This window comes from Suricata suricatta, chromosome 11, assembly GCF_006229205.1.
Source record: "Suricata suricatta isolate VVHF042 chromosome 11, meerkat_22Aug2017_6uvM2_HiC, whole genome shotgun sequence".
NCBI classification, from domain to species: Eukaryota; Metazoa; Chordata; class Mammalia; order Carnivora; family Herpestidae; genus Suricata; species Suricata suricatta.
In genome coordinates, this window is record NC_043710.1 from 51,815,817 (window position 1) to 51,824,773 (window position 8,957).

The following is an 8,957-nucleotide window of genomic DNA, read 5'->3' on the forward strand; positions in this document are numbered from 1 at the left end:
GCCATGTGCTCACAGTAAGCATGATCGATGACAGATTTAGTATAATATGGTAGCCTTTTAATAAGAAGAGGACAGGGCAAAACCATAAGGGTAGCTCGAGTCACACCAGCCAGACCCATTTTAATGACCATTGGTGTCGTCAGGATGGTTGTATAACGCAGTGGGATACAAATAGCTACATAGCGATCAAAGGCCATGGAAACCAAGAGAGCTGATTCAATTATGCAGAAAGTGTGGATGAAATACAACTGTGTCAGGCAGATATCAAAGTCAATCCAACGCACATCCAGCCAGAAGATACTAAGCATCTTGGGGGCCGTGGAAAGAGGCAAGAGCCATGTCATTCACTGCCAGCATACACAGGAAGAAATACATAGGCTGGTGGAGGCTTGGTTCTAATTTTATGGTAATGATGATTACACTGTTCCCCACCAGGGTCAGGGCAAACAGGAAGCAGACGGGGATGCCAATCCAGCAGTGAAAATCTTGCAAACCAGGAATACTAACCAGGAAAAAAGATGAGATGTAGTGATGTGTAGCATTGTCTGCCATGTTCTAAAGGGAGATTTCGCACGCTCAGATACAAAGTAGCCAGACTAATCCCCTATGGGCAGAAAGCAGGTTGACAGAATGATTGGTTCCTTATATGGAGATTCCAAGTGTACTAAAATAGTTTATTTAAAGGGCTGAATCTTCTCTGAAACTTCTGTAAACTGTTGGGTAAATCACTTCACCATTATGAACCTCAGTATCTTCATTTGCACATAAGATGAGTTAAGTTCTTTCTAAATTTTCTCTTCTCTGTTCAATTTTACTCTATAATACTCTTTCATATTTATTATCTATTAAGTATACAGGCAGTGATAAAATTTCTGCTTCTTTGTGCCTAGGATTTTTCTGATTTTCATGATATAAACAGCCTTAAGAAAGGCAAAGACCACTCTTTTCAGGGAATTTTCAATGACGCTTGGAAATGCATGCAGGAATACACAAGCACACACATGCATAATTGCAATTATTTGCAAGTTATGTAAAAGGCAGTTGTATTTTTAACAATAGGGTAGTCCACAGACAACTTAATCAAATATTTAGAAATGCATAATGAGAAATCCAAGCAGTTTAAATATAACCCAAATTCTTGTGAACATTAAAAAGTAATCAACCCTTATTCTCACCCATGGTTAATGCTTTCTTATTTCAGAAAAGGTCTGAAAGATAATCAGAAGAACAGGTTATTAGAAGCATGTCTTGAAAGTGAAGAATATCAGCTGAATACAGTAGAAAAACACAAATTTGCCATTAGGGTTTCCACCGCATATTCTCCAAGTATCAGGGTTGTGGGTTTTTTTTTTTTTTTTTTGCAATTTTATATGTAATTCAAAAACAAGAGTCTATATGACTACATTTATTGATTCCAATTTTTAAATATTCTATGTTAATAAGGAAAAACTTCTTACTGAGCCATCCAAGAAAAGTTAACTTTATTCAACATCTTATAAAGTACAATACATAAGTTTTAAAAAGATTTATGTGAAAATTAATTTAACATGTTAAGCAATTGGGGGAGAAAAGTTGTAAATCAGTTACCTGCCCTCTAATTATTTTTTGTTTTGGAAAATTTTATTTCTTCACGTTTTCAGGTAATGTAAATATTATTATCAACACACATCTTCAATTAATAGGAATAATATAAGTCCATTTGGTGTTCTACTCCCTCTGACCCCTAGCCTTGACCTTGGGTTTGCAACCTGCCCAGTGGCAATGAATAGCAAGTCAGGATCAGTTCAGTCCTCCAGGTGTCAGAGCCACAGCGTCTTTGCATGACCCTTTCCCTTTCTTGTCCTTTTGTTTGGATAACTGCCCTTAAACATTCTTTTGACAATCTCATTTCCTCCTAATATTATAATTTTGAAATACACACCCGAGTCTTCACAACATGCCTGCTTAAAATTTGTAATTGTCCCCAATGGCTGCTCCTGAACTCAATTGACATGAAAGTTCAATAAATATTAATAAACATTCCTACTGACTATGCGTCTTTGTTAGAATTTCCGCTTAATATCTGTAGGCAAAAAATTTCCTGTTATAATATGCATATTCTCCTAGTAAGCATATGCTACTCTGGGCCTGAGTGAGTATCTGAGGCATTCCTTTGTAAAGAAGTGATAATTCAAATTTGAGTTAATTATTATAAATATCTCAGGAAAAAATATTAATAAATATTATCCAGAATACAGAGACCCAGATTTAGGGGATTCCCACATCGAATGTGAGTCCCATAACTTCAGGTAGAAATAAGATACCCTGGGGCAAGAAACTGGGAGTATTGAACATTTAAACTGTAAAAGGTAAGTTTACTAAAAAAGAGTACTTAATACCTCTATAAGTTTGTTCATGTTTCATGATTTTTTCTCCTTTTGGGAAAATCAAAAATTCAAAAGAACTTTTGGCAGAGAACTAGATATGCAGCAAGCAAAATAATATACCCAAAAAGATAAACATGATTTCTAGCTAGAAAAAAATTACATAGAATAAAAAATAAACTTACTTGCTTTGTGATACATACATACTTACTACCAAAAGTAGGTGTAGAAGCATGAGTAAATTTACTTATAAGACAATGCTAAGAGAAAGATGTTAAGTTGTTTCAATTTATAAACAGCTGAGCTCCTTTCAGGACACTAGAACTATAACACAGGAAACCACAGAGAACAAACTCCAAATGCATAGCAGCCTATTGTGAATGAACTCAGCAAGGTTGTTCATTACCTTGTATTTAGCAGACTGATTGCCCTGAGGTCAGAAAGCCCCCCACACCCTCCTAGCTTCCCATGAATTCTATTTTTGTATCTGTTTCTGAAACATACAGATACAATGTTCCGTCACTTCAGTTCTGGCATTTTACCTGCCTCTGGGTTAGTTAGCAGAATCCCTTGCCTTCCATCTGCCATTCCAGAGAGCATGGTGGTAGTGGCCATGTAATACTTCCTGTATAATCTGTCATATATATATATACATATATATATATGGTAGATCCCAAATGTGGTAGATGTCTTGTGCCCAGTTTTTAAGAAAAATCATCAAATAAAAAAAAACTATATGTGTATGCTTATACCATGTCTTAAATAATCTCACTTCCAGATATCCGACACATCATTCACTACTTTCCTCAAAGCTCCCTACCATCTGTCTGTGTCTCATTTGCTGATAACAGCAACCACACAGTCGTTGAAACCAAAAATCTCAGAGTTATCCTGGACCCTTTGCCATTTGTAACCTTAATAGTACAATCAAGCAGCTCTTACATCTTGCTGAACTTAACTATTCAATACCCATCAAATACATCATGTGTCACCATCTCCATCTCCTTTAGCTACAATATTCATTAATTTCCATGTAGTCTGTGGCCTGGCCTTCTAATTATTCTTCCTATTTCAGGTTTTTCCTTAGTGCATCTTCTCACATGATCAGCTTTCTTTCAACAGTCAGATACAATTAGTTTCAAATCTCCCATTCAAAGGCATAAGAGAAAGAATCCTTCTCATGTCTTTGGTTAATTAGCCACACATGTATCCTCCAAACAAGTAATCTGCTATTAGATTCACAAAATCAATAACCTGTGTCCTTTTAAATTAGAACTTCCTCCTCACCACTGTATCCTCTAATTGATAGCATTAACTTTAAAACTAATGTTTTGCTATTTTTCATTTACTTCAGCAGATTTCTCACGTTTCTTGGAAAATAAAAATTCATTATTTCTTAACATTAGTGTATTGCCCCTATAGATAAGTAAAACTGCTTTTGCAAACCACGTCAACAATTGCTTAAAAATGAATGAGAATATTCCTGTTTACTGAATTTGTTTGTGTCTACTTATTTTCATGTTCATCTCCTTCATGAGACTGTAAGCATCATAAAAAAAAAAAAAAACTGCTGATACCCAGTAAACTGTTAATCAATTCTGAGTGCAAACAGTATGTTTTTGTACCTCTTTGGCAGTCTTAAGTAGTTCACATATTTTTATCCTGTAATTCATGCCTCTGACCCACAAGAGATGGCCAATACGTCTATAGTCATTTTCTACTCTTGGCTTTCTTTAACTGCTTTCTTAAAATATAATCTTTTAACATTGCGACCACCATGAGTTACATAACCAGAAACCAGTCTGTAATAAGAACTTGTTAGACTCTTGCATAAAAGAATAATACTGAATTAATACTTTTTTAACATCTGAGATTAGTACTTTCTTATTCTCTAGTACCAGATCACATTACTCCTCATATCTCCTGTAAACATGTATTGTGATTTCTCTACCTAGAAATACTCTTTTACCACCTGACTGTCACCTGCTTGATCTAAAATAATACCTCATATAATGACATGAATTCTTGTTCTCTGCAAATCTTCAAATGATGATTTATATCATCAGGTCCAGACAAAACCACTTACCTAGGATGGTTAAAAGGTATGACAGTGGTGGCTTTGGGGACAGTGAGGCCTCTGTGGGCAAGATGGTAGTCATGGCTACCTTGCAATGGGATATTAAGATGTTCAAGAATTTCATCAGGTTTTGGAAAGCCCAGAAGTCCTCTGATTATATACACAGGAGATATAAAGACAGAGGGAAAATAAGACAGGCCAGAACTATGCCCAGACATATTGACACTAGTACAGACATAGAATGTGGTGACCCCCCAGAGTTTATGTGGATAAAGCTCATATGTTTCTATTTGGAGAAACGCTGTCTCTAGAGACAGACCTAAAGTGGTCAGTGTTGCTGGACTGTTTATCAAATGAATCGCCCAAGTAGAATGTTGTAAGAAGACCAAGAAATAAAAATGAGCTTAGTGTAAACAGACAATCCGACAATTCCTACTGGGCTTGGGCAATAATAAGGTCTGGACTGATAATAATCCAGGCTATTTCAAGACCTCCATTTTATTATTTTTTCCCTTTGTCATTTACTGTGACATGATGTCCAGATGTGTGGTTACTTGGTAATTCTTCTCACCATGTTCATGGGTCCTCACACATACTCACAGACTCAGGTGTATTCTCTGTTCTCCTATCAGTAATTCATAAATTATATTTTTTATTGCTCTGGATTTTAAACCTCTGTTATTTTCTGGTTTAACATAATAAAAAATGATACTTCAAATGTCCATAGATTTCAGACACTGCATTTCTTCTACTAAAACAGCTCGGCATCCTTGCATATGCTGGATGGTCACCGTAATATCATTTGTGCTTATTTTCTCATTAAGTAGTTGGTTTAACTTACTGATGAATTTTATTGTTCGTTTTGAATTTTTCTTGTTGATTCGTCCCTTCTTCTTTTCCCCCTTCTATTTAATGATCAATAAATCTGTTTTGGAACTATATTAAATAAATAAATAAATAAATAAATAAATAAATAAATAAATAAATGGTATTTACCTCAAAGTAAATGTGATAGTCTAATTTTATGGCCATAGAACTAAAATCATTTTAAATAAGTGATACATGGTCTTAGGGATTGAGAGGAATTAAGATGTTCTGTGACAACTATTACTCTAATTGAAAGAGATTGGTCTTGATTATAATTACATCTGAGTTTGATTTTATAGAAGTTACCATATAATTCTACTAGGTTATGTTGCAAGTCACATGGAGCTAGTATATTTCTTGACAGACATTTAGACCACAACCAGCTTGCTCCATTTAGCTTACATGGACATAACTTTAGCTAATGAAAATGGGGATTAAAGTTTGCATCCAAAGGCATATGAGCTAATCATATCTAAATATTCTGTGGTGTTTCCCATAACAGAAAATCTTCTCAGTTTTTAAAACTATTGTGTAACTTGCCACAAATAAAGTGTTGGCTATATTTGAGGTGCCTGGGTGGCTCAGTTGGTCAAATGTCCAACTCTTGATTTCCACTCAGGTCATGATCTCACAGTTGGTGAGTTTGAGTCCTGCATCATGTTCTATGCTGACACCATGGAGCCTGCTAGGGATTATCTGTCTCTCTGTCTCTGTCAAAAATAAATAAATATTTCAAAATTTTAATAAAAACCAAAAATAATAATATGTTGGATGTCTTAGAGCTAAGAGATAAAATTATTCCTACAAATTATTCCATAAATTATTTTCTAAAATTAAAGGTAAGCTTAGTTTCTTGAGAAATCCTATGGAGAATGATTAACCCTAAATTTATTCAGCCAAAATTTAGTGATGTTTAGAAGTGTTTCCAATTCCTTTCTGTTGTTCCACTTTGTCATCATGGAAATAAAGAATAAATGTAGAAAAAAACTAGTGAATTTTAGAGTTTATTTAATTCAAACTTCTGGTTAAAATTCTGAGAAATAACATTGAATCGCTCTTCAATACATAACTTTTAAAATAAAGAGCATATCTTGACCATTTTATAGTTATAAAATTAATCAGTATTAGGTAATGAAACACAAAGGTATATAAGTTATAGAATAGTACATATTTTAACAGCTCCCCATATAACTTAAGTCAGAAATTACAATGTTCATCTATGTGATATTTATCTCCAAAAATCTTTTGCTAACTTACATTCATATTAAAAGCATAAACAAGTCTCTGTATCTTAACATACTCAACAACACTAGATCCTGATAACTGTAATTTATTTTTCTAGTTGTGTACCAAATATTAAATTGCATTTGACCTATTATTTTAAATTTTTTAATTATTTAATCTTAAATGAGATCAAACATGTTTTAATGCCTATTGACCATTTTGATTTCTAACTACTGACAATTTAAATTCTATATCTTGTTTTTATAGGTTTATGTTGTCTTTTTTCATACTGATTCATAAATATACTTTGCCTGAGTAACTAATTTTGTCATGTGTTGAATTACAAATAGTTTAAGAGTTTGATATTTCTTAATTTTATGTATCTTTATAGGTGTATGTGTGTCCATGTCAATGTATTGATTTTCATTTTATGAACTCTCATTTCCTGTCCTTACCTGGAAGGTACAGCTTATTAAGAAAAATCTTTTCTTTAGGGGCTTCTGGGCGGCTCAATCGGTTCAACATCCAACTTTGGATCAGGTAATGATCTCACAGTTTGTGTGTCCGAGCCACTTTGGGCTCTGTGTTGACAGCTCAGGGCCTGGAGCCTGCTTCAGATTTTGTCTCCCTCTTTCTGCCCTTCCCCTCCTAGCACTGTCTCTCTCAAAAATACACATTAAATTTTTTTTTAAATTTTCCTTAATTTTACCATTTCATTTTTGTGTGTATGATATTGACATAAGTATAAAGACTTTAGAATATTATAATATTTGTATTTGTCTTAGAAATTAAGTTGTAGGGCAGGGGGCAGTGGATTAAATAGGTGATGGGGATTAAGAAAGACACTTGTGTCATCACTAAAATCTACACCTGAAATTACCATTGCACTGTATGCTAACTGGAATTTAAATAAAAACTTTAAAAAGGAAATCAGGTATTGATTTAGCTCTGAATCTGCTAAATGACTAGTAAATAATACATATTTTCTTTAAAAATTTAAATGTCACAAAAATTCATTAAATTTATTTCTTGTTTTTTCTATGTATCTAGTGTTATTACTGTACTTAATATCTCCTATATTAAGATGTGTGGGTATCCTCTGTTCATTTTTCTTATTGTATAAAATACTGTTGCTTTATATATTTTTTATTAAGTCTAGAAACGATTCCCAAGCATTACTTGAAATGTTTCTTTTTAGTGGGTTTTTTTTTTTTGAAGGAGAAAGAGCATGTACATGTGAGTAGAGTAGAGGCAGAGTGAGAGAGAGAGAGAGAGAGAGAGAGAGAGAGAGAGAGAGAAAGAGAGAGAATCCCAAACAGGATCCACCCTCAGCGCAGAGCCCTATGCTAGGCTCAATCCCAAGGAACCATGAGATCATGACCTTGGCTGAAATCAAGAGTAGGACTCATAACTGACTGAGTCACCCAGGTGCCCCTTAATTCTTTTATCTCTCTGACTTTTAATGTTCCCTCAGAAACATTAAAATATTTGTTAAATTAAAATTATTGTCATTTGTTTAGTCACAGTGAAACTATCAAAGTGTTTTAGGAGAACAGATACAGTTACATAATGAATATATATTTTTTTCAGGTGTATGCCCTTACAAGTACCATAAAAGTGTTAATGATTTCTTCGTGTGTTAATGTACATCTATATCTACAGATTCTGCATTTGTAAATAGGATTTGTCATTCTAGTTTGCTTTCTAATGGTAATTTTGAATGTAAATAAATGAACGCTTATTTTTAGAATGTGTTATTTGCTGAATGCTTATAATTTCAACAAATTGTTAGAAAAATTTATTGAATATTACACAGAATAAATTTGAGGTAAATAAGAACATTACTTCTTCAATCTTATATGAACATTTTAATTAATTTCTTAATTCATTTTGAACTAATCAAGAAATAAAATTAAATTATCAACCTATACTGAAAATTTGTTATTTTTTCCATATGTTAAATAAAATTATGATACAATCTAGGAAAATATGTTTTATACACATTATTGTTCTATCTTGGAGAATGTGCCATGTGCACTTGAAAAGAAGGTAAATTTCCTATCTTTAGGATATAGAGTTCTAAATATATCTATCAGTTCCATCTGTTCCAAAGTGTCGTTCAGGTTCATTGTTTCCTTAGTGATTTTCTGTCTGGTTGATCTATCCATTGCTGTCAGTGGAGTATTAAAGTCCCCTGCAATTAGCACATTTTTGTCAATAAGACTGTTTCTTTCTGTGATTAGTTGCTTTATGTATTTGGGTGCTCCTGAGTTAGGCGCATAGCTATTTATAATTGTTAGCTCTTCCTGATGGAGAGATCCTGTAATTATTATAGAATGTCCTTCTTCATCTCTTGTTACTGCCTTTACTTTAAAGTCCAGTTTGTCTGAAATTAGTATGGCTACCCCAGCTTTCTTTTGGCTTCC

General features: G+C 33.6%; 1 pseudogene; it reads right to left on the bottom strand.

Annotated features, from left to right (window-relative positions):
- LOC115307062 overlaps positions 1–552 on the bottom strand; it is an 870-nt pseudogene extending 318 nt beyond the window's left edge.
- Between the last annotated feature and the right edge of the window lie 8,405 nt (positions 553–8,957).